Source organism: Pseudophryne corroboree, chromosome 3, assembly GCF_028390025.1.
Source record: "Pseudophryne corroboree isolate aPseCor3 chromosome 3, aPseCor3.hap2, whole genome shotgun sequence".
NCBI classification, from domain to species: domain Eukaryota; kingdom Metazoa; phylum Chordata; class Amphibia; order Anura; family Myobatrachidae; genus Pseudophryne; species Pseudophryne corroboree.
The window spans coordinates 665020054-665045609 of NC_086446.1; the positions used below are offsets into that span (position 1 = coordinate 665020054).

Here is a 25556-nt window from a genome sequence, read left to right on the forward strand (position 1 = left end):
ATAGTACGGAGTTTCGGAGGTTGGCTCATGATACCCAGTGGAATGACCCAGCCCTGAGAAACCAGTACCGAAGGGGCCTTTCTGACCAGATAAAGGACCAACTGGTACAATATCCCTCGCCTGATAGCTTAGATCAGCTCATGCAGTTATCCATCCGGGTGGATAGACGGCTGAGAGAGCGTAGGCTTGAAAGGGAGACCGCAGTTTCCTTTTTTCCCAAGGGAACCTCAGACTCTGAGGAATATTCCGAGGAGCCTATGCAGATTGGGGCTACCCGCCTCTCCTCGCGTGAGAAGACGCGGAGGAGACAGCAAGGTTTGTGTTTGTACTGTGGGAATAAAGGTCATGTTGTAGTATCATGCCCAGAAAAAACGGAAAACTTCAGGGCCTGAGGGTGATGGGAAATATCCTGTCAGGCCTGAAGTCAGAATTTCCTAAAAAGACTTTTCTCATTCCGGTGACTTTGGAGATCCTCGGTCAAACTGTCAAGACTGAGGCCTTTGTTGACAGTGGGGCCGATGGGGTTTTCATGGACCGTCAATTTGCCCTGGAACACTCTGTTACCTCAGTACCTTTGGCATCAAAGATTGAGATCTGTGGGTTAAACGGGGAACCATTGTCCCAGGGTAAAATTACCTCCTGCACCAGCCAAATTCCTTTGTTTATTGGAGCCACACACTCTGAAAAATTGTCTTTTTATGTGACTGTCTGTTCTTTTGCCCCATTGGTTTTGGGGTTACCCTGGTTAAGGGCCCATAACCCTAAATTTGACTGGGTCTCTGGGGAGATTCTTAGTTGGGGTAGTGATTGTTTCAGGAGTTGCTTGAGCCTTCCAGTCAGGCTCTCGCAGCTAAGTTTGCCAGGATTGCCAGGATGTTATGCAGATTTTGCGGATGTGTTCTCCAAAAAAGTTGCGGAGGTACTACCTCCCCATCGCCCCTATGACTGTGCCATTGATTTGTTGCCGGATGCTAAGCTTCCCAAGAGCAGGTTGTACTCCCTGTCACGTCCTGAGACTCAGGCTATGGCAGAGTACATTCAGGAGAACTTGGCTAAGGGATTTATCAGACCCTCACAGTCCCCAGTTGGGTCGGGGTTCTTTTTCGTGGGTAAGAAGGACGGTTCGTTGCGACCCTGCATCGACTTCAGGGAATTGAACCGTATCACGATTAAAAACTCGTACCCACTGCCTCTCATTTCGGTTTTGTTTGACCAGCTTCGTACTGCCACCATTTTTTCTAAGATTGACCTACGCGGTGCTTACAATCTAATCCGAATAAGAGAGTGGGATGAATGGAAGACTGCCTTTAATACCCACTCAGGGCATTATGAATATTTGGTGATGCCTTTTGGGCTCTCTAATGCCCTGGCAGTCTTCCAGGAATTCATGAACGATGTGCTCAGGGAATATTTGGATAGATTCTTAGTTGTTTATCTAGATGACATCCTAATTTTCTCTCATTCCCTGGAGGAACATCGGAAGCATGTACGCTTAGTCTTCCAGAAACTCAGAGACCACTAGCTTGGGGCGAAGCTGGAGAAGTGCGAGTTTGAAGTCCAGCAAATCGCATTCCTAGGGTATATTATCTCCTCAGAAGGTTTCCAAATGGAGGGTTCTAAGGTACAGGCAGTCCTGGATTGGGTGCAGCCCACTAGTTTGAAGGCGCTTCAGCGTTTTCTGGGCTTTGCGAATTTTTATAGACGGTTTATCGCTGGATTTTCGTCTATAGTGGCCCCCTTGGTGGCACTCACTAAGAAAGGGGCGGATGTTGCTCACTGGTCTTGTGAGGCCAAAGCGGCCTTTGCCCGTCTCAAAAGGGCATTTGTCTCGGCCAAGGTGCTGCGACACCCAGATCCAGAGCGTCCTTTTGTGGTAGAAGTGGATGCCTCTGAGATAGGTATTGGGGCAGTGCTCTTTCAGATGGGGGTGTCTGATAATCGCCTTCATCCCTGTGCTTACTTTTCCCGTAAATTTTCGTCTGCCGAGATGAATTATGATGTGGGTAACCGGGAATTGTTGGCTATAAAGGATGCACTCGGGGAGTGGAGACACTGGCTTGAGGGGGCTAAGTTTGTGGTCTCAATTCTCACCGACCATAAGAATCTGGCATATTTAGAGTCAGCGAAGCGGCTCAATGCCAGGCAGGCACGATGGGCTTTGTTTTTTGCTCGCTTTAATTTTTTGATAACATATCGCCCTGGGTCAAAAAACATCAAGGCTGATGCGCTCTCGCGGAGTTTTGCTCCAGTTCAAGAGACCACCGAGGAGCCATTGCCCATTGTGTCCCGATCATGTATTAAAGTGGGCATTACCCAGGACCTCTTGTCATTAGTCCTTAGAGCACAGGAGCAGGCTCCTCCAGACCTTCCGGTAGGTCTCTTGTTTGTGCCTCCTAGGTTAAGACAGCGAGTGTTCCTGGAATTCCATGCCAAGAGGTCGGCAGGGCATCCGGGTATTGCCAGAACTCGGGAGTTGCTGTCTAGGGCGGTGTGGTGGCCCTCGGTGGCTAGGGATGTGGATCAGTGGGTTCGGGCATGTGACGTTTGTGCCCGAAATAAAACTCCTAGAGGGGTTCCTGTCGGCCCATTACATCCACTCTCTATTCCGTCTAAGCCATGGACCCACATTTCCATGGATTTTGTGGTGGACTTGCCCAAATCCTCGGGGATGACAGCCATTTTGGTTGTCGTTGACAGGTTTTCGAAGATGGTGCATTTCGTTCCACTGGTTGGGTTGCCATCGGCCAGACGCCTGTCTGAGTTATTTATGCAGCATGTTGTGCACCTCCACGGGTTGCCACTTGATGTGGTCTCTGACCGTGGATCCCAGTTTGTGGCCAAATTCTGGAGGGCATTTTGTTCTGATCACCAGATTTCTGTGAGCTTGTCGTCAGGCTACCATCCACAGTCTAATAGGCAGACTGAGAGGGTGAACCAGTCCTTGGAGCAGTTCCTCAGGTGTTATGTCTCCAAGTGTCATACTGACTGGGTTGCTCATCTGTCCATGGCGGAGTTTGCCTATAACAACGCGGCTCACTCTGCTACAGGGATCTCTCCCTTCCTTTGTGTGTATGGGCATCATCCTAAGGCCAATTCTTTTGACCCCCTGGATTCCACGTCTGGTGGTTCCTCTGTTGTTTCGGTCCTTAGGGGTATTTGGAGGAAAGTGAAGAAAGCCCTTGTGTCTGTGTCATTAGTGACCAAAAGGGTTTTTGATAAGCGGAGAAGACCCTGCAGCTTCAAATTAGGAGACTTCGTCTGGTTGTCCACCAAGAATTTGAAGTTGAGACAGCCATCTCATAAGTTTGGCCCCCGGTTCATCGGCCCTTATAAGATCACCAGGGTTATCAATCCGGTGGCATTTCAGTTAGATCTGCCCCGTTCATTGGGTATCAATAAAACATTTCATTGTTCCCTTTTAAAACTGGCGGTTAGTAGTCCTTCTTCCAGTGGAAGACCTTCTCCTCTTCTGATACGGGGTCAGCGGGAGTTTGTGGTTGAAAGGGTTCTTGACTCCAAGATGGTTCGGGGTCGGCTGTCATTTTTGGTGCACTGGAAGGGGTATGGCCCGGAGGAGCGGTCGTGGGTGCGCAGTTGTGATCTTCATGCCCCCAGACTGATACGCTCTTTCTTCTCGCAGTTCCCCGATAAACCCGGTGGTAGGGGTTCTTTGACCCCTCGTCAGTGGGGGGGTACTGTTAGGATCTCCTGCTCTGTGCTGCCACGTCGCCATGGCAACCGGGAGGCAAGTGTTAGCGAAGTAACCTGAGCGCAGCTGATACTCCGGTCCGGGCTTTTACTGTGTAGTGGTTACAGGCTCTGTGCACGGCAGGGAATCCGGCGCTGGTTTTGTGCTCACAGTCTGTGAGGTCTGAGTGGGGCGTGGACAGCACCTGCTATATAAACCATCCTCTCAGGCTAGGCAAATGCTGCTGAATCTTTGTTTGTTAGTCAGTTCCAGAGAGTTAGCTAGTACTGTGTGACTTTGTATTTACTTGTTGCTTACTGCGAATAGGCCTTGGGATTCGGTACTTCATTCTGCCAATCCGGACCTAGCAGTAAGACTGGAGTCAGTTGTTTGACCTGCTGGGGTTCTTTTGCTATTCTGTGAACCCAGCAGGTTTGCGGCTGTACTCTCAGACCTGCTTGCTTAATCCTCCCTCACTCTGCAGGGCGTCCAGGTGTCAGTTTATTGGCAGTAAGCTGAACCTGTGCCCTGCAAGTGGGGGTTAGGATTGTGGATACTCTCCTTGTGTCTATATTTCTATCTCTGACCAAGGAGTTTATTCCCACACCCGTTGGTAACCCTTTGGGGTTTTTTCTGTTGCTCTTAGCAACATCATTTCAGGTGCTCCACATGTTAAATCACTACACATCGCTTCATTGTCCGCTCTATTCCATCTGAGCATTCCTGACACTAGGGAGACACCCAATTCCTGAGCCTTTGGGCTTCTCCGTTCACTTTGTGTTTATTAGTTATTCCATCACCTCCTGTGTATGTTATGTTATACTGTCTGTGAGTTCGTTTGCTTCGCTTCCCTCTCTGTTCATACACCGGTATACTCCTGTTAGCACTGGTGTGCGTAACAATAGTACATCCCGAGCAGCAGACAATGAACATTTATTTAGGAAGATCAGCATGGTAGATGCATTCAAAATGGACTGTAGTGGTGAGAATTTGTTTTGGGGTAGACCAGTATGGAGACTATTGCAATAACCAATACAGGAGATAATGAGTGAATTCATTTTATTGTATCTAAAACATTTTCCGCTGTCCAAATTCCCTTCTTCTGTGATATATGGCCCATCACACTGATCAAATTTATGGTCTGGCCTTAAATCACTAATCCTTATCTAAATACACAATACACTTCAATTTTTTCTCAAAACATATTAGCAAACAATTGTTTTCATCTAAGCATAGGATAAATAATTCATGGGTTTTATGTGTTTTCCAGGTATCCATTCTATACCTTTAAAATGTTAGTGAAATTGCCTAGTTTGGCTGAATACAACTTTTCAGTGGGTTCAGCTTAAGTAAGAGCTGGTTTAAGAGTCCTTAGAGTGAATAGAGAGGATGAACTTCCATTCCTGAGATATATTGCATTATAACATTGTTGTGCTGTGCCCTTTACACAGTTTCACTATATTTTAATATAATGTACAAATTCAAGATTGACATTCTTAAAGATTCAATATATGATAAGATTTTACAAACTATTTCCTTAGAAAAACATTATTTCATGTTTTAAATTTTGTTTGATAATCCTCTTCTTTAACATTCTGGATAGCTTTCAGTCATTAGATTTCCACTGTACCGCCTTTTTTTTTTTTTTTTTTCCTTTTTTTGGTTGAATTTTATCAGCTATTGCCTGAGTCTGAGTTGGGCACGATGCCGATAATCACGCAAATGGTCAATGCTTTCCAACTGCATATGCATCTAAGATATTAAAAGGTTGAACTATGTATGAGTTCCATGCTGTGTATGTAAGCAGTAGCTACTGTCCAGTTTGAACATCTTTAGATGCTGACATTGTGCTTGGTGCATCTTTAGACTCCACCATTGGTTGCATCATTGAAACTTGCACCGGCACTACAGGTATGCTTAGTGCAGATTCTATAACTGAGTATGGCCTGTGATGTGAGTGATTAACGCCTGTTGGCCTAATTCAGACACAGATTGCACATGCATCCAGATGGTTACAGCCGATCAACGCAGAATTGAGTTACATGGAGATCCATGCAATTTTGATAGATGTACTTTGGTGGTGACTGTGGGTATCTATCACAAGTGGTAGTGTTGGGGATGTGAAAGTGTTAAGGATTGCGTTGGAAGACGCAGTTACACTGTCACTGGTGGCCAAGTACACAGGGTTGCTCTAATGTCTGATGGTGCAGTCAATGTCTGCATGATGGTGCGACTATTTGTGCACTGCAGCGGATTATGGGCCAGATTCAGACCTGATCGCTGTGCTGCTAATTTTGATGTCCTGCGACCAGATAGTTGGCGCCCAAGGGGGAGAGTAAATTTGCCCCGTGCTAGTGTGCGATTGCATGTGTACGCCATGCGAAAATGTCCCTCGGTCAGTGAACAGCTGCAAATCTGTTCGCAACTCACTCACCAGTCAATGGTTTTTCCAGTGTGTGCAGTCTGTGCACAGCCCAGGACTTACCCCTACAATGCGATACAAACAGGCTGATCGGGTCCAGAGCTGACGTCACACACCCTCCTAGTAAACAATTGTTTTTTCCTGACACTCCCAGAAAATGGGCAGTTACCACCCACAAGCGGCCTCTTCATGTCAATTAGCTTGCGAATGGCTTTGCGATCAAAATTTTCGCAACAGCTTTTTGCTGTTTGGCGACGTACATGCGCTTTGTGGTACATACTTAATGGATATTTGCCCGCTGTGTGAAAATGCACAGCAGCGATCAGGTCTGAATCGAGCCCTATTGCTGCAGCCGGTGGGCGTCTCAGTAGACAGGCCATTAGCTGCTGTACAGTATTTGCATAATTTTGCAGTACCTCTGAATCAGGCACTGTGTACCTAGACACTTCAATAACATGCCCATGGCGCTGTTATAACACACATATAAGATGGGCCATATCCATGCATCTGAATAGCCACCTCCCAGTCACCACCAAGGAACGCTCAATAAATTTTCAATACTTTTTTCCATGTTTGCATCTGAAATCACAGCTGCAACTCTGTAGGAACAAAATCAGGACACATGCACGGTGTGACTGAGACAGGATGTAGTTCCACCGGTCACAATACCTACACCTACATCCTGCCCCCACAAGATCCTGACAGACGGCATGCCAACTAACAGGGACTAAACCCACTGGTGGGTGTCCACAACACCCATAGAGTGGGAATAGAACCTGTCCGCAGCATGGCGAGTGCAGTGAGCCCACAAGGGGCTTTGCTGTGCTCGCCCACCCCTCCCAGTGCCATAACTAGGGGAGGGCTAAGGGGGCATGCGCCCCGGCTGCAGGATTTGAGGGGGCGCCAAGGAGTTACAGAGGAACATGGTTGGGTTTTTTTGGTTGGTTTTTTTACCGGCAGTGAGGCAGCAGAGAGCACCCTTGGCAATGTCTCTGACCCACCTGTCTGCCCACAGCTGGCTCCAACGCTGTGCGGGTGAGCTCCAGTACCTGGGATCTCTCCTATGCCGGCTACTGTCTTAAACTCTCTTCTTTGCCATGCAGTGCTGTGACTAGCGTGCGGTGCACTGTACAAGCTATAGAAGCGCACTGTGCTCTCAGTTAGCAGTATCAAGCTCCGCTTTGCCTCCCAGATGGGGGGATTTGGTGTAGCTTATAGGGGGATGTAGTGTGGTGATGTATTGTACCATATAGGGTATGTAGTGTAGTAATGTATTGCAGTATATAGGGGCATGTAGTGCAGTGCATAGGGGCATGTAGTGTAGTGATGTAGTTCAGCGTGTAGGGGATGTTGTATAGTGATGTAGTGCAGTGGATAGGGGAATGTAATGCAGTGACGAAATGTTGTGATATAGTTATGATATGGGGACACACAGTGGAGCATGTAGTTGAACACACTGGCAGGGCATGTGATGCATACTGTAGGGCATATGAGGCACATAGGGGTAATCTGATATTTTAGTCTGACAGAGTTTGTTATGCACTTTTTTTTTTTTTGGGGGGGGGGGGGGTCGCAAACCATTGCCGTGCCCCAGGTGACGAAAATCCTAGTTTTGGCCCTGACCCCTCCCACCAGCATTCTAATTCCAGGTATCCCGGCATTGGTATGGTAACTGGCCCGATCCCAAGCGCCGGTCACCCATACCCATCCTGACTGAGACACATAGGCAGTAAAAAGGAATGTATGACTACATATTTCGTTGACAAACAAGTTTTTTTCCACCATTCAGACATTAAATTTGTCATACAAATACAATATTGTGTTTCAAATGTTATAACCTCACAAACTTTTTCTCATGCGATAATATATGCTACCACTAAAATGTATTGCACTGGTAAAAGCACAGTGCATCAAAAGTATGCTCAACATGCATTATTCAAATTCAGCATTATTATTGTGCATGTAACCTACTTTGCCAAAATATATGTGTAATAAAGCTTAAAAATCACATTTCTTCATACCATGTGATTATTTTATAAGTTTTTGAAAAGCGTATTTAACATCTTTATTTCTCAGACTGTACAAGAGAGGATTGAGCATTGGGATGGCCACTATATTTAGGAGAGAAATTGTCTTAGTGTTTTGAAGGGAATTATTAGAAGATGTGATAAAATAAACACAGGCCAGGGTTAGATAGAGCACAGATACAACAGTGAGGTGGGATGAGCAGGTGGAGAATGCTTTGAGTCTTCCCTTAGCAGACTGGATCTTCAGAATGACGGAAATAATAGAGATATATGAGGATACTGTAAACAAGAAAGCTGGTAATGCCAAAAACACAGCTTCAATGAGTATAACTATTCCTAGTGATGTGATATCTCCACATGCAAGCTTTAATAAAGGCACCGAGTCACAGAAAAGATGATCAATCTTATGCAATTTGCAGAAAGGCAAAAGAGTCACCAGTCTAATAATGGGAGCTGGGTCTAGTAAACTGATCAGCCAAGTAGCAGCGGCTAGATCTGCACAGATTTTTTTATTCAAAACTAGATTGTAGCGTAGTGGATTACAGATTGCCACATAGCGATCATAGGACATCACAGTCAATAGAAGATACTCCAGACTTTGTAAACCAATGTAAAAGTACAGCTGTGTCATACACTGCGAGAAGGATATTGATCTCATATCCAGAAATGTCAGTAGGAATCTGGGATGGATAAGGGAAGTCAGACAGATATCTAAAAATGACAAGTTACTGAGGAAAAAGTACATAGGCGTATGGAGATGAGAATTCAGATAGACAAGTGTGATCAGAAGACTGTTCTTCAAAAGACAGAGGCAATAAGCAGCCAGGAAGCCAATAAATAGAAGGATTTGTAGATCTGGATATTCTGAAAATCCCAATATGATAAATCCTTCCACTGTGCTGTTTTCTGACACCATCCTGCCTCAAACCAAAAATTGTTAAGAAAATGAAAGTCAATAGACGCAAATCAGATACTGTGATTGTTTATGTGCAGTACACGTGTTAAGTCACACATATGTTTTATTTATTACACAAACTAGAACCAATAAACCTAGAAATAATGACACAGACAACTGTATAAATTGGAAAAAATGGAGGTCACAGCCAGATTTATTAAATTCTAATCAGAATTGAAAATATTATTCACCGGTGGCGAAAAAGCAGTGTCAACTCGGCCATGGCTTAAAACTTTAATTTTTAAACAAATGGGGCCGCCCCTTGCGCAATCCGTCCTGGGTAGAACCATCTCCCCTTAATTAGCACAGTGCTGGTCCCTCCATAAGATGGTGACCTGGTCCTCCCCTGAGGTAGTGACCGACTCGCCTTTTCTCAAAGGGGAAATGCTAGCCAAGCTCTGCTGCGCTAAATTAAGCCGCCGAATAGCACTGCTTTCCGCCAAATTCGGAGGCTCTAGACTACAAAAACCGCCACCACAACCTAAAACCTCAAACCTCCTTTCAACACCTCAATAAGGCTGTGACAAATAACTCCAAACCACTCTCAGATAAATGCACTCCATCCAACCTATATAAATATTCCTACTCGTAACGCAAATCTGGGTGTTTAACAACTTTTCCACCTAAACTAATGACATATCTGGAGGTTGGGCACTGAGTTTCCTTCTTACTTTATCTAAAGCCGCTCCCCCTTGGGTGCCCCTCCAAAATCTACACGGTACCACTTCTGACCATACCACCTTAACCAAAGGCCAATGCTCTGTGATTATCTGAAAATCCTTTTTTATGGCGTTAATAAGCTCTATACCTTTAAATGTACCCAGATCATTGCCACCTAAATGTATCACCAAACAATCAGGGGCACCCCATTTTTCTTCGAAGTTCCAGAGCACACTTAATAGGTTGTTCCATCTCATTCCCCTTAAACCTATCCACCTCACTTCAAAAGGGAACAACTTGTACATCCTGTGCCTACTGGCCTAATAAACATATGAGTGACCCACAATCCACACCCGGCTTGATAATGTCAAACAAAAACCTGTAGAAAAAACAACAAAACAAAGAACATTTTATTCAATATTACTATAATCCTTAACGAAACTGCTAAAGAGAAACAGGGAAGGATAAAAACTTAGTTGTTTAGGCGACCCAGATGGAGGTGAACAACACCAACCCTTAAAAAATGTTGTGAGGAAAAAGGTGAAAAGAACTCCAATCCCCCTTTAACGGCGGGTGGCTTATGGCCCTGGGATTCCGAAACAACAAACTCGCAGGACGCCTACCACTAATGCAACTTATCACTCCTAATATATCCCTTATAAACATCCGACTTCCAGCGCCCTAACCTTTTAATATCCTCGCTGGAAGAACCTGTCGATGCTGCGCAAGTTGCTGCACCTATCCTAAAAGAATGGGTCCCATAACTCTCCAGCGGAAGGTCCAACGCTATCAAACACATATTGAAGACACTTGTGCATTGAAATTTGGATAAAGGATTAAGATCCTTATGACCCAACCATTGCTCCCCCCCTTTTGGACGAAACTGACCATAAGCCTCTGCTAATCTTACTGGGCAAATGCTCGGCTCCTTATGCATAGGAAAAGAAATCCATTTACCTCTCCCTAGTTGATCCGTTTTGGAATGGTGTATTTTAATAAGCAGCTTATTATCCTTCAACACTACATTATTTAACAACATGCCTGAATCCACTGAACTTTTGCTTTTTGCCGCTATCTCACCTAATCTAACAGCGCCGCAAAAAAGCTATAGCAAATGCTAAACTAAAAATGGGCGACCACAAATTCCCCTAATGCAATACCAGAAACCGCGATAATTAACTCTTTCAATAACTCAATGTCGATTGGTCTACGTGCGCCACTTACACCTGCTTGCTCCTTAGCCCAACCCCTCAAAGCCTTTGATAAAATAAAAGATTAGTTGGGTCTGACAACCCTTCCAAACGCAAAAAATATGAAATTCCTGCTAAAGCACCCAACATCGCTGCTTTATAACGACCCCTCTCATGCCATAACCATACAAATTCTAATATAGCATCGTGGATACTCTTACCCCTACCTCCAGAATTCAAATACGCCTGCCAATCCTCCCAAGCTGCAGAATACGATCTCAAAGTTCCCGGGGCCAACGCCTTCAATGCTAAAGCTTTCATGCCGGTTTGATGATCTGCCATACAAATTCGGGACATGATAAACCTTCCATTTTTGCTGCTGGGGCTCTAAATCTATCCCATTGAAAACGAGATAAAGCATCCACTATCCCGTTCTCAACCCCAGGGACATGCCTAGCATTCAAATCTATATTCAACTGTAAAAACCTAACGGTCAAATGCCGTAGCAACCTCAAAGCGTGTGAACACGAAGATTTTTGAATATTAATCGCTTGAACCACCCTTAAATTATCACACCAGAATAAAATCCTCTGATTCCTAAGCCTAAAACCCCATATCTCAATTGCGACAATTATTGGAAAAAGCTCAAGCAAAAGCATACTGTCAGTAAACTTCCTTGTGCGCTATTCCTCAGGCCAAACTTCGGCGCACCATTCCCCTTCAAAATAAGCACCGAAACCTAACGACTCTGATGCATCTGTGAAAAACTGCAGCTCACGATTACTCATTTCTTCATGCAACCAAATGCGTACACCATTGAACTCACTCAAAAATGTTACTGCAATAAAATTTTCTAACAAGATCCTAAATTATTCACTTTCTCCGCTGGCAATCTACAAAGGCCTGCCTCAGTATCAATTTCTATGCCCAGATAAGATAAACGGGTCACAGGCCCCTCTGTTTTATCTTTAGCTATCGGTACACCCATAACCGAAAAAAGCGCTTGAACTAAAAAAAAAATAATTCCTGGCGCACTGAGCTACCCGCAGGACCTGCCAACAAGAAGCCATCCAAATAATGGGTGACTCCCAACTGACCGGTGCCTGCCCGCACACACCACTGTAGAAATGAACTAAAACCTTCAAAATAAGAAACCCGAAACTGAACAGCCCATAGGCAACACCTATCTACATAAAATTGACCATCCATCTTGAAACCCATAAACTTAAACGAATCAGGGTGCAGCGGTAACAGTCTAAAGGCTGATTCTATACCCACTTTTGCTAACAACGCTCCCGAACTAAAACCTTTAACCATAGCCACAGCTTCTTCAAAAAGACTGATATTTTACGCTATACAAAGAGGGGTCAAGAGCCTCGTTTATTGAGCCCCCTTCCGGGTAGGAAAGGTACTCAATTATCCTACATCTTCCTGGCTCTTTCTTTGGAACTACCCCCAATGGAGAAACGCAAAATTCAGCTAGAGGTGGACTTTCAAAAGGGCCACACATACGCCCTAAAACAACTTCAACTGCAATCTTCATTCTTACCATCCCTGGAAAATCTGTAGCTGACTTTAGGTTTCTCTGGCCAAAACTATAACCGGCCTAACTACAGGTAGATTGAAACTGAATTTAAAACCTTGCAATAAAAATGCTGCCTCCTCCCTAAGAGGATAGCAGCCTAACCATCGTTCTAAAACTTCTAAATTCACTGGTGACTCCGCTTTATCTAGGACCGGTTCTCTGCTCACCCCTACCCGCTGACTGAACTGCGGGTCTGTTGCAGTCCTTTGCTGGGTGATTTCCTCCACACAGCATACAGACGTGCCTATATCGACACAATGTTCCCCTATTACATTGTGCGTTATTAAACGCGTAACATTTTCCTCCTCCTGCCGTGTTAAAACCTGGTCTGACCTGAAAGGGCTGCCTTCTACCCGTCTGTTCCATAGGAAGCCTATTGCTTTGAGTCACTTCCAACCATACCTCCACATCCTTAAACCCCAAACTTAAAATCTTTTGGCCATCCTGCTTTTTCCTAAATAACTCATCATACTGCCTCCAAACATTTTGCCTCGCCGTAAGATACATATTATGTACCAGGTGAAAATACTTCAGAATATTCATGATTTCTGATGGACGAGACTCCATATAGCAAGCCCAAATATATAAATCCCCGCAAGCCAGTTAGGATAATTCCTTCTAGCTTCTTCAGCAGCCGCCCCCCCAGCCTTTGCTGTGCCCAACGCTCTTTTAGCGTCATGCTTAATCGCAAACATATCTACAAATCGGCCTTTCTTTATTCTTTCCCTAACCTTAGACCTAACTCCTTTTAGAATTGCCATATTCGCGCAATGTACGCTATCACCTGTTGCATCAGGAGCCGAGCTGCTCGCTACGCTACACCCTCCCTTTGAACTTTTACGCTTCCCTCTAAGATGCTGAATGAATGTCCGCATAAATTTGCGCGGATTCTCCAGTGAACTAGACGTATCAGATGATTCGTCGGAATGAGAAAAAAAAAATTTGCGCTAAGCTGAACTTTTGAATTTTTCTCACCAGTTCCAGAAGTAGAAGGACCCGCGTCTCCTGCGTCCAGTGGAATCTTGCCTGCTGCTGATGTGTGCAATGAAGCTGTATGAGATGCTAAAACCTGCGGACTCAATAAAACAGCATTACTTCCTGCTTGACCGGCCCCTTCTGACCAGCCGGTCACTACCGACGCCGCTCGTACTTGAGATTGCGCACGTGCAATATTCACCTCCAACTGCCGTGGTGATGGGGGTCCGGCCGGTGGAGGAATTTGGGGAAGGGTCGGCAAACCTATCTGATGAGCGCTCATGAATTGATTAGGTGCAGGCTGCAACCAATGTGCATATTGATTGCCTGCCTGCCGGGGGGGGAGGGGGGAAATTGCACAACTTGAAGTACGGCACAGGGTTGGTAAAACTGACTTAAATGAGGCATTTGAGTATTAAACAAATGCTGCTGCCCTGCCACATGCAGATGCATTATATTCTGTGGAGCCCCTTGGCTGAAATATGGGGACCATGAAACCTGCTGGGGCTGAAAACCCCCCACCCGCCTGCATTTGTAATTGAGAGGTAGGAGGGGGGGGGATTCTAAGCAACCCCCTTGCCAAACCTGAGCCTGCCACTGCAGGCCCTGGAGAATTGAAATTCTCCCTTATTATATTTTCCTGCCTAACATTCTGGGCTCCTGATATGGGAGAGGCTAATATACTGCCTCTCCCCTGGAGCCCTGCTGGATAAATAATGATGCCCCCTGCAGCCGTGCTCCCTCCCCCCAGCTCCTGAAGCTGTGATAGGAGGGCTAATGGCCGCCATGTTATTTGACATGGCGACGGGGGCGGGGCTTTTAGCAGCAGGGGCCGATGCACCTAACCCGCTGCTTGCTATTAATGGAGGCCGGGGTGTGTGCTCGTGGGGCTGGCCGTCATGCCTGACAGCCAGGCCCGCAGCACAGAGGGAGAGAGAGGCGGGTGAGCGCTCACCGTTGCCTCTGGCCGAGCAGCGCGGGCGCTGGGGACTGCCCGCCTGGCTCCCCTCACAGCGTAATGCCGTGCTCCTCTCAGCGCCGGAGAGGCAGCGGCTGCAGTGAGAGGCTTAGATGCCTCAACCAGCCAGCCGGGAGGGGGCGCACTGCGGCGGGGGCGAGGTATACTAAGTAAATAGAAGCTAACAAAGTTACCTCAGTACAGGACAAGAAAATTAACAGCCTTGACTAAATTAAACACTTATGAAATTAACTAAATAAAAACCAGCTAAACCACAATAATAACTAATTTAAAGATGAATAACAAAAACCTTAGCTATAACAACAACCTAAGCTATAATAACAACCTAAGCTATATTAACAACCTAAATAATATTGATAACCCTGCAGAGTGATACCAGTTACATTACCAGTCCTGGGATCACAAAAATGGCAAGAGGAATCAGATTACCTAAGCCCTCACTTAAATAAACTAATAGAACCCGCCTACCTAAACCCTTCTCATTGGATAACTTATTTGATTGACAAACTTCAATGACCTATCAACTAATATCAACACAAAAACCAGATCTATCTAGCTTAGTTACATGAACAAACAGGGTGCTTATATTCACTCTATCCTATGCAGTCTTTCGTCCTTTTTTTTTACTATCAAAGAAACACAACAACAACAACAACAAATAGTCCATATTACTGTTTTAATACATGTAATATTGTTTCTATAAAACCATATTGAGCAGGGTTGGGGTAAACCAATATTGTATCCCCACTTAAATGTGAACGTGTTTAGGCAAAAGACTGTTTTTCAAAACAAGCAATGCAGCCTTGACATGGATACAGCTAGATGGGCACTGAGTTTTAGTATGAGGATGTCAGGAGATAAAAATAGGGGTAGATTTACTAAAATTTCAAATCATAGCAACAAATAAGATGCTATCATTTTCATGAATGCAGTTGATAGATGACAGCTAGAATCTGTTTGGATGCTTGACTATAAAATGTACTAGAATAATACAAAGAAGATATTTATAATATCTTCTTTGTATTTTTCTTATAATTTTTCTTGTCAAAACTCTGTAGTATTCCTAAGTATGACAGATACCTGTCTCACCTGACTGCACATCACTGAAATATCTATGTGCACACCTTGTATTGTAACATGGTTTGTGGTGCAAAGTTACTTGCTCTGTTTTTCTTTACTCCCAAATATATGTGGGAAGTTTATTTGCTCTCTCCTTCTTTGTATGTATTCATTCATTGTCTTTCACTCTCAACAGATAGAGTATAAAGTTAACCCTAGTGTAGGTGAGCATGGCCATGTAGTAAGACATTTAAAATATAATGATGATTGAATATTCTTTGTAGTGTGTAATATCTAGGCACTATATTAAGCCTATACAAAAAGTAAAAAACAAGAACATTGTTTCCAAATAAATTCAGTATTACTAAATAGACTTAAAAAAAGACACACACAAACAAAAAAACTCCCTTTCACAGAATTTGCCACCTGGCTTCAGTGTTGATGTAGACACTTGAGTGTTGAGTTGAATGATTCCAGCTTTGAAAACATATGGTATAATGAGCTTACATGCAAAGGCTCAAAGCAAAATATTTTATATCACAAACATTCTAAGTAACTCATTAGAATTCTTCATGTTGTGTGCGGCATCAGAGTTTTGAGGACTATGATGACCTTCATCTTATTGAATTAATGTTCCCAAAAGTTAATGCTCACAGATAATAGTGCTGTGTTGGGCTTCACAGAAGCTACACAAAAGGCACAATTACCAATATCTTATTACTCTCCAATAAATCTTAAAGTTTTATACTGGCCATTTGTTTAATGATTAAAATTAGGTACAAATGTACTTACCAGTAACAGTATTTTAAAAAGATTCTTGCAAATGATTATTGGAAATGGACAGCAAGTGTCCACATAAACATGTGCATTATTGCCATTGTAAAACATAAAATCATAGTCTGCGCTCCTTAAATACCTTATATGGTCGGCAGAGAGTTAGTCTAACCATCACAACCTATTTTTCTTATGTAAGATTTTTCCCATGTGTGCTATATAAATGAGCCCCAACTGGGTTATTATTATGAAAATAACAATGGATAAATTATACTTAGAGATTTACTAATGGGAACAATGAGCAAAGGAACAATTACAAAAAGATGAATTGCTCCATTAAAGAGATATCTAAAATATATAGAAATCTCTTGATTAGGGCACAATCCCCTAGAATTAACCTTTATTAGATATGTGGGGATATCACAAAAAACACAGCTACTCTCTATGAACCATAGTTATTGTAAAACACACAGTTAAAAATGTTTAGGATAATGTCCTAATTTGACAACTCAAATGCAAAAAAGAGATATTTATTTTATTTATTTATTTATTTATTTACAGTTTCTTATATAGTGTAAAGGCCCGTACACACTGGTCGATATATCGGCAGTTATCTTGAACGGCCGATATATCGCGGGACCGTCGGCCAGTGTGTACGGCCGATACATCTGTGAACTCCGTCGTTCACAAACGTATCACGTCGGCCGCGCAGCACAGCCGACAGCCAATATATCTACCGATATATTGGCACGTCGCCATGTGTGTACAGGGCGGTCGGCCGACCGCCCGTACACATGCTGCGGCAGCCGGCGGTGATTGACAGTTGAACTAGGCGGGCGGGCCCAGTTCATGACGTCAGTCCCTGACGGATCGGGCAGTGTGTATGCACAGCACGCTGCCCGATCCGTCCATAGATATATCTGCAGATCAGTTGATCTGCAGATATATCTACTAGTGTGTACCCACCTTAACATATGTCGTTGCACTTTAAAATTGGATCTACAGTAATAGAAAAAACAGTGGCAAACGCAGGATTTCTAGAGGGGGGTTTCCAAATGTAATTCACAGTCTACCACTCTGCAGAACATGGAATACAGTATTAATATGTAACACTGTAGATGGTCTATAGTATAGACTGTATCAAACATTTAAATAACATAAATAAGATAAGTGGTCAAGAAAGGTTAAACATACTATAATAAATAAATACGCAAACACAAAACCAGTATTGCACTTTCTAAGCACACATTCTCCCACCTCATGATAAGTCTCCGGTCTCTTCTTCCTGGTAGCTACTCTGTGGTCCAGTGCACTGATTGAGTGCTCAGATCCACACACAGCAAACTTGATAGAAGAAGCTTCTGCCACTGGGCATGTGTCGCAGCTCTGCTCTGTCTCTTAACTTGCATAGTAATCGTATTATATACCGTTGCTATTGTCAAAATTTAAGCAACTTGCCAAGAGAAGGGTGGTTTCCGGGCAACCCCCCCCCCCCCCCCTGCGTTTGCCTATGAAAAACTAGGTAATAACAGACAGTCATTAAGGTAGGAAGGTCCTGCTGGCAAGCTTACACTATATATGAAATAGGCATTGATACACAAGGATACCTATTGCATAATAATCCTGCCAAATTGCAAAGGTTCTTAATTGGCTGTATGATATGGTCACTCAGCAATGGGGTTGGGAGGATGTGAGAGTGAAGAAAAACAAAATATGTGAGGTTATGTATAGACTGTAAATAGAGGATGTAACTAGATAGGGAGACATTGAAGGTTTTGTGGGTGGGTCTGGAAGTTGATAAGCTTGTCTGAAGAGGTGAGTTTTCAGGGAATGCTTGAATGTTTGGAGACTAGTGGTGAGTCTTATTGTGCATGGGAGGGCATTTCACACAGTGGATGCAGCCAGGAAAAAGTACTGTAATTTTGAGTGGGAGCGAGTAATGTGGTTGTGGTATACAAGTAAGTTTAAAGGGAGACAGTCATTAGGTCGACACTATATGGTCGACAGTCAAAATTTCTACAGGGTCAAAAGTCTGGATTTAACGGTTGACAGTCAAAAGGTCAACAGAGTAAAAAGTCAGACAATCAAAAGGCATACAGGGTCAAAAGATCTAAATAAATAATATTTTTATGTGTTATTTTGTGTTTTTAAACTTTTTTTTTCAAAAAATTAGTTGAAATTCATCCACTTGTCACTCTCGCAAGGTTGCTTAAGATGATAGTTTGTGACATGGATTGTAAATGAAAAAAATGTGTAAAAGCGTGAAAAAACATGTTGACCCTGTTGACCTTTAGACTGTCAGACTTTTGACCCCGGCGACCTTTTCACTGTCAACCTTTTGACCCTGTTGGACATTTGACTGACAACCATATGGTTTCGACCTAATGACTGTCTATCTTTTAACTGTCTATCAACCGCCTCTCAATGTAGATGTACGAAGATGTATGTTGTTGCAGTTTGGTTAATAGTCTTGTATGTAAGTAAAAGTATTTTATATTGAATATGATAGAATACCAGTAACCAATGGAGGGACTGACAGAGCGAATTCACAGACAATGAACATCTAGCAAGGAAGATTAGCCTCGCAGCTGCATTCAAAATGGATTGAAATGGTGAAAGCCTATGTTTGGAAAGACCAGTAAGGAGACTACTGCAATAATGCGGGAGATAATGAGAGCATAGATTAGAGTTTTTGCTGTGTCTTGTGTAAGATGTGGTCGGAGTTTGGATATGTTTCTTAGATGCATGTAACATGATTTTGAGACAGATTGAATGTGGGGAGCAAAGGACAGATCAGAGTCAAGGATGACACCTAGGTAGCGAGCTTATGGGATGTATACTGTATGTAGGTTTGGGGTATATTAAGAAGGGTAGTGTGTGACAAAACGTAAGTGGGGGAATAGGGTGAGAATAGGGTAGAATTCAGCACAGCCCCATGGTCCAATTATATATAATATTATTAAAAATACTAGTTCAAAATGATCTTGTTTTTCCAAATGTAAAAAGTAAAGTTCACAGTGAGTATAATCATATTGCTTGGTTATACAGCTTTGAAAATAATAGATGTACAGTGTACTGTATGTGTTTTGGGGGTTAGTGGTTTCTGTCTGGTGTGTGCATCAGGCACACTGAGCAAAGGATGGACATTAAGGATAGAAGGTAAGTAGGTTGGCAGTAAAATAAAGCAAATATTTTAAGGACCTATAAATTAACTTTTGCACTTGCCTCAAAGTATTTACATAGAGTGATACTGTACGTAAATAGGCTGTAAACTCCATTGTAATTGTTGATCAGAGTTATATACTGTACAATAATTATAGTGGCAGTAAAACACCAAATGCACGATGTATGTGGATTGGTTTTGACTAGAGTGTGCTGAATTTTGATGTTCTGAATAAAAAGACAATGGGAACAATTAAACTCTTATTTGTAGGAGGTAGATATGTCGCCGGATAATTTTTTGTTTTTGTTTTTAGATTTAGGCCATGCATGACTGGAGTGAAATGGTGCTGAGTCCCGGCTCCGGCCTACCTGACATAGAATCCAAAACCAATGAGAATCTGGTGATGGAAGGATGACATTCAGCCTCAATCTGGAATCCAAGTCTGGAGGGAATACCCGAGCTGTGGCTTGGATAGACGCAGATTCCATAAGTTTGGAGCAGTTTGGATTCAAAGGAATTCGAACCAGTCATCTCTAGCAGGAAGTGACCTTTTGAGAGAAAAATATTGTTCTCTAATTAAACAATATGGACCACAATCATACTAATAAGAAGATGTAATAGCATTAGCCTTAAGTACCAGTTATAAGCCCCTTTTTTTTCAAAAATTGCATCAGAATATTAAAATAACTCTATTTATCACAATATATTAATACAATAATAATTAGAGATGAGCGGGTTCGGTTTCTCTGAATCCGAACCCGCCCGAACTTCATGTTTTTTTTCACGGGTCCGAGCGACTCGGATCTTCCCGCCTTGCTCGGTTAACCCGAGCGCGCCCGAACGTCATCATGACGCTGTCGGATTCTCGCGAGGCTCGGATTCTATCGCGAGACTCGGATTCTATATAAGGAGCCGCGCGTCGCCGCCATTTTCACACGTGCATTGAGATTGATAGGGAGAGGACGTGGCTGGCGTCCTCTCCATTTAGATTATAAGAGAGAGAGATTTACTGGAGCTTAGGACTAGGAGGAGTACTGTAGAAGTGTAGAGAGTGCAGAGAGTTTACTAGTGAGTGACCACCAGACAGTGCAGTTTATTTAATATATCCGTTCTCTGCCTGAAAAAAGCGATACACACAGTGACTCAGTCACATACCATATCTGTGTGCACTGCTCAGGCTCAGCCCAGTGTGCTGCATCATCTATATATATTATATATCTGTCTGACTGCTCAGCTCACACAGCTTATAATTGTGGGGGAGACTGGGGAGCACTGCAGTGCCAGTTATAGGTTATAGCAGGAGCCAGGAGTACATAATATTATATAGTGAGTGACCACCAGACAGTGCAGTTTATTTAATATATCCGTTCTCTGCCTGAAAAAAGCGATACACACAGTGACTCAGTCACATACCATATCTGTGTGCACTGCTCAGGCTCAGCCCAGTGTGCTGCATCATCTATATATATTATATATCTGTCTGACTGCTCAGCTCACACAGCTTATAATTGTGGGGGAGACTGGGGAGCACTGCAGTGCCAGTTATAGGTTATAGCAGGAGCCAGGAGTACATAATATTATATAGTGAGTGACCACCAGACAGTGCAGTTTATTTAATATATCCGTTCTCTGCCTGAAAAAAGCGATACACACAGTGACTCAGTCACATACCATATCTGTGTGCACTGCTCAGGCTCAGCCCAGTGTGCTGCATCATCTATATATATTATATATCTGTCTGACTGCTCAGCTCACACAGCTTATAATTGTGGGGGAGACTGGGGAGCACTGCAGTGCCAGTTATAGGTTATAGCAGGAGCCAGGAGTACATAATATTATATTAAAATTAAACAGTGCACACTTTTGCTGCAGGAGTGCCACTGCCAGTGTGACTGACCAGTGACCTGACCACACTGACCACCAGTATAGTTAGTAGTATACTTATATTGTGATTGCCTGAAAAAGTTAAACACTCGTCGTGTGACTTCACTTGTGTGTTGTTTTTTTTTTTATTCTATAAAAATAAAACTCATTCTGCTGACAGACAGTGTCCAGCAGGTCCGTCATTATATAATATATAATATATACCTGTCCGGCTGCAGTAGTGATATATATATATTTTTTATATCATTTATCATCCAGTCGCAGCAGACACAGTACGGTAGTTCACGGCTGCGGCTACCTCTGTGTCTGCACTCGGCAGGCAGTCCGTCCATAATTGTATACCACCTAACCGTGGTTTTTTTTTCTTCTTTATACATACATACTACTACGACATCTCTTTATCAACCAGTCTATATTAGCAGCAGACACAGTACAGTACGGTAGTTCACGGCTGTGGCTACCTCTGTGTCTGCACTCGGCAGGCAGTCCGTCCATAATTGTATACCACCTAACCGTGGTTTTTTTTTCTTTCTTCTTTATACATACATAGTTACATAGACATCTCTTTATCAACCAGTCTATATTAGCAGCAGACACAGTACAGTACGGTAGTTCACGGCTGTGGCTACCTCTGTGTCTGCACTCGGCAGGCAGTCCGTCCATAATTGTATACCACCTAACCGTGGTTTTTTTTTCTTTCTTCTTTATACATACATAGTTACATAGACATCTCTTTATCAACCAGTCTATATTAGCAGCAGACACAGTACAGTACGGTAGTTCACGGCTGTGGCTACCTCTGTGTCTGCACTCGGCAGGCAGTCCGTCCATAATTGTATACCACCTAACTGTGGTTTTTTTTTCTTTCTTCTTTATACATACATAGTTACATAGACATCTCTTTATCAACCAGTCTATATTAGCAGCAGACACAGTACAGTACGGTAGTTCACGGCTGTGGCTACCTCTGTGTCTGCACTCGGCAGGCAGTCCATAATTGTATACTAGTATCCATCTCCATTGTTTACCTGAGGTGCCTTTTAGTTGTGCCTATTAAAATATGGAGAACAAAAATGTTGAGGTTCCAAAATTAGGGAAAGATCAAGATCCACTTCCACCTCGTGCTGAAGCTGCTGCCACTAGTCATGGCCGAGACGATGAAATGCCAGCAACGTCGTCTGCCAAGGCCGATGCCCAATGTCATAGTACAGAGCATGTCAAATCCAAAACACCAAATATCAGTAAAAAAAGGACTCCAAAACCTAAAATAAAATTGTCGGAGGAGAAGCGTAAACTTGCCAATATGCCATTTACCACACGGAGTGGCAAGGAACGGCTGAGGCCCTGGCCTATGTTCATGGCTAGTGGTTCAGCTTCACATGAGGATGGAAGCACTCAGCCTCTCGCTAGAAAACTGAAAAGACTCAAGCTGGCAAAAGCACCGCAAAGAACTGTGCGTTCTTCGAAATCCCAAATCCACAAGGAGAGTCCAATTGTGTCGGTTGCGATGCCTGACCTTCCCAACACTGGACGTGAAGAGCATGCGCCTTCCACCATTTGCACGCCCCCTGCAAGTGCTGGAAGGAGCACCCGCAGTCCAGTTCCTGATAGTCAGATTGAAGATGAAGATGTTGAAGTACACCAGGATGAGGAGGATATGGGTGTTGCTGGCACTGGGGAGGAAATTGACCAGGAGGATTCTGATGGTGAGGTGGTTTGTTTAAGTCAGGCACCCGGGGAGACACCTGTTGTCCGTGGGAGGAATATGGCCGTTGACATGCCTGGTGAAAATACCAAAAAAATCAGCTCTTCAGTGTGGAGGTATTTCAACAGAAAAGCGGACAACAGGTGTCAAGCCGTGTGTTGCCTTTGTCAAGCTGTAATAAGTAGGGGTAAGGACGTTAACCACCTCGGAACATCCTCCCTTATACGTCACCTGCAGCGCATTCATAATAAGTCAGTGACAAGTTCAAAAACTTTGGGCGACAGCGGAAGCAGTCCACTGACCAGTAAATCCCTTCCTCTTGTAACCAAGCTCACGCAAACCACCCCACCAACTCCCTCAGTGTCAATTTCCTCCTTCCCCAGGAATGCCAATAGTCCTGCAGGCCATGTCACTGGCAATTCTGACGAGTCCTCTCCTGCCTGGGATTCCTCCAATGCATCCTTGCGTGTAACGCCTACTGCTGCTGGCGCTGCTGTTGTTGCTGCTGGGAGTCGATGGTCATCCCAGAGGGGAAGTCGTAAGCCCACTTGTACTACTTCCAGTAAGCAATTGACTGTCCAACAGTCCTTTGCGAGGAAGATGAAATATCACAGCAGTCATCCTGCTGCAAAGCGGATAACTGAGGCCTTGACAACTATGTTGGTGTTAGACGTGCGTCCGGTATCCGCCGTTAGTTCACAGGGAACTAGACAATTTATTGAGGCAGTGTGCCCCCGTTACCAAATACCATCTAGGTTCCACTTCTGTAGGCAGGCGATACCGAGAATGTACACGGACGTCAGAAAAAGACTCACCAGTGTCCTAAAAAATGCAGTTGTACCCAATGTCCACTTAACCACGGACATGTGGACAAGTGGAGCAGGGCAGGGTCAGGACTATATGACTGTGACAGCCCACTGGGTAGATGTATGGACTCCCGCCGCAAGAACAGCAGCGGCGGCACCAGTAGCAGCATCTCGCAAACGCCAACTCTTTCCTAGGCAGGCTACGCTTTGTATCACCGCTTTCCAGAATACGCACACAGCTGAAAACCTCTTACGGCAACTGAGGAAGATCATCACGGAATGGCTTACCCCAATTGGACTCTCCTGTGGATTTGTGGCATCGGACAACGCCAGCAATATTGTGTGTGCATTAAATATGGGCAAATTCCAGCACGTCCCATGTTTTGCACATACCTTGAATTTGGTGGTGCAGAATTTTTAAAAAAACGACAGGGGCGTGCAAGAGATGCTGTCGGTGGCCAGAAGAATTGCGGGACACTTTCGGCGTACAGGCACCACGTACAGAAGACTGGAGCACCACCAAAAACTACTGAACCTGCCCTGCCATCATCTGAAGCAAGAAGTGGTAACGAGGTGGAATTCAACCCTCTATATGCTTCAGAGGTTGGAGGAGCAGCAAAAGGCCATTCAAGCCTATACAATTGAGCACGATATAGTAGGTGGAATGCACCTGTCTCAAGCGCAGTGGAGAATGATTTCAACGTTGTGCAAGGTTCTGATGCCCTTTGAACTTGCCACACGTGAAGTCAGTTCAGACACTGCCAGCCTGAGTCAGGTCATTCCCCTCATCAGGCTTTTGCAGAAGAAGCTGGAGACATTGAAGGAGGAGCTAACACGGAGCGATTCCGCTAGGCATGTGGGACTTGTGGATGGAGCCCTTAATTCGCTTAACAAGGATTCACGGGTGGTCAATCTGTTGAAATCAGAGCACTACATTTTGGCCACCGTGCTCGATCCTAGATTTAAAGCCTACCTTGGATCTCTCTTTCCGGCAGACACAAGTCTGCTGGGGTTGAAAGACCTGCTGGTGACAAAATTGTCAAGTCAAGCGGAACGCGACCTGTCAACATCTCCTCCTTCACATTCTCCCGCAACTGGGGGTGCGAGGAAAAGGCTCAGAATTCCGAGCCCACCCGCTGGCGGTGATGCAGGGCAGTCTGGAGCGACTGCTGATGCTGACATCTGGTCCGGACTGAAGGACCTGACAACGATTACGGACATGTCGTCTACTGTCACTGCATATGATTCTCTCAACATTGATAGAATGGTGGAGGATTATATGAGTGACCGCATCCAAGTAGGCACGTCACACAGTCCGTACTTATACTGGCAGGAAAAAGAGGCAATTTGGAGGCCCTTGCACAAACTGGCTTTATTCTACCTAAGTTGCCCTCCCACAAGTGTGTACTCCGAAAGAGTGTTTAGTGCCGCCGCTCACCTTGTCAGCAATCGGCGTACGAGGTTACATCCAGAAAATGTGGAGAAGATGATGTTCATTAAAATGAATTATAATCAATTCCTCCGCGGAGACATTGACCAGCAGCAATTGCCTCCACAAAGTACACAGGGAGCTGAGATGGTGGATTCCAGTGGGGACGAATTGATAATCTGTGAGGAGGGGGATGTACACGGTGATATATCGGAGGGTGATGATGAGGTGGACATCTTGCCTCTGTAGAGCCAG

The 25556-nt window shown here is 44.2% G+C and overlaps 1 long non-coding RNA gene across 1 annotated transcript in view; it reads left to right on the forward strand.

Annotated features, from left to right (window-relative positions):
- The window catches only part of LOC135058143 (uncharacterized), a 46588-nt gene extending 26515 nt beyond the window's left edge, over positions 1-20073 (forward strand). Inside the window, exon 3 of the long non-coding RNA XR_010244635.1 lies at positions 19791-20073. This is a non-coding gene — a long non-coding RNA (uncharacterized LOC135058143). The remainder of the gene's footprint in view (positions 1-19790) is intronic.
- Positions 20074-25556: the final 5483 nt, after the last annotated feature.